Source organism: Chelonoidis abingdonii, chromosome 1 (genome assembly GCF_003597395.2).
Source record: "Chelonoidis abingdonii isolate Lonesome George chromosome 1, CheloAbing_2.0, whole genome shotgun sequence".
Classification (NCBI taxonomy): Eukaryota; Metazoa; Chordata; order Testudines; family Testudinidae; genus Chelonoidis; species Chelonoidis abingdonii.
Genome location: NC_133769.1, coordinates 338,669,076 through 338,670,091, shown reverse-complemented (window position 1 = coordinate 338,670,091; position 1,016 = coordinate 338,669,076). Strand labels below are relative to the sequence as shown.

The following is a 1,016-nucleotide window of genomic DNA, read 5'->3' as shown; positions in this document are numbered from 1 at the left end:
CATGTTGGAGCTCTTTTTCGATTCTCAGGAGACTGCATTGTTACCCGTGCTGATGAGCTCTGCGTGGTCACCTGTGCTGATTAGAGCTCCACGCTGGCCAAACAGGAAATGAAATTCAAAAGTTCGTGAGGCTTTTCCTGTATACCTGGCCAGTGAATCTGAGTTGAGACTGCTGTCCAGAGCGGTCACAATGGTGCACTGTGGGATACTGCCCTGAGGCCAATACCGTCGATTTCTGGCCACACTAACCCTAATCTGATATAGTAATACCGATTTTAGTGCTACTCCTCTCATTGGGGAGGAGTACAGAAACCGATTTAAAAAGCCCTTTATATAGATATAAAGGGCCTCGTTGTGTGGACGGGCACAGCGTTAAATCGGTTTAACACTGCTAAAATCGGTTTAAACGTGTAGTGTAGACCAGGCCTTAATTAACTATGCTGTAGGTTCTCTATATTCTGAGATGCACCTTGGAAGAAAGTCATACCAAAGGAAGATCAAATGTTCAGTGCTTTTATTTCACAAATGCATGAATATTTCAGCAAACGTAGTATCATCACTAAGGCTACGTTTTAGTCATGGGTATTTTTAGTGAAAGTCATGGACATGTTACGGGCAGTAAACAAAGATTAATTGCCTGCGACCTGCCCCTTACTTGTACTATATACCCCTGACAAATCTCGGGGAGGTAGGGTTGCCTGGGGGTGCCAGGGATGGGGGCCACTGGTGTTGGGAGGGAGGGTGGGTAGGTGGCAGCACACAGCTTGGGACCCCCACTGGTACCAGCAGGAGCAGTTGGCGGGGCTGGCTGGCTGCCTACTTGATCCCGTGCCTCCCCGGAAGCAGTCACATCCCCCCTCACTCAGCTCCTAGGCGGAGGCATGGCCAGGGAGCTCTGCGCACTGCCACCCAACTGCTGGCTCTGCAGCTCCCATTGGCCAGGAATGGTGGCCAATGGGAGTTGTGGGGGTGGTGCTGCAGGCAGAGGCAGCATGGAGAGCTGCCTGGCCATGCCT

At 51.0% G+C, this 1,016-nt stretch overlaps 1 long non-coding RNA gene across 1 annotated transcript in view; it reads right to left on the bottom strand.

The window, feature by feature from the left end:
* LOC142046120 (uncharacterized) overlaps nt 1–766 on the bottom strand; it is a 3,828-nt gene extending 3,062 nt beyond the window's left edge. Inside the window, exon 1 of the long non-coding RNA XR_012655052.1 lies at nt 427–766. This is a non-coding gene — a long non-coding RNA (uncharacterized LOC142046120). The remainder of the gene's footprint in view (nt 1–426) is intronic.
* Between the last annotated feature and the right edge of the window lie 250 nt (nt 767–1,016).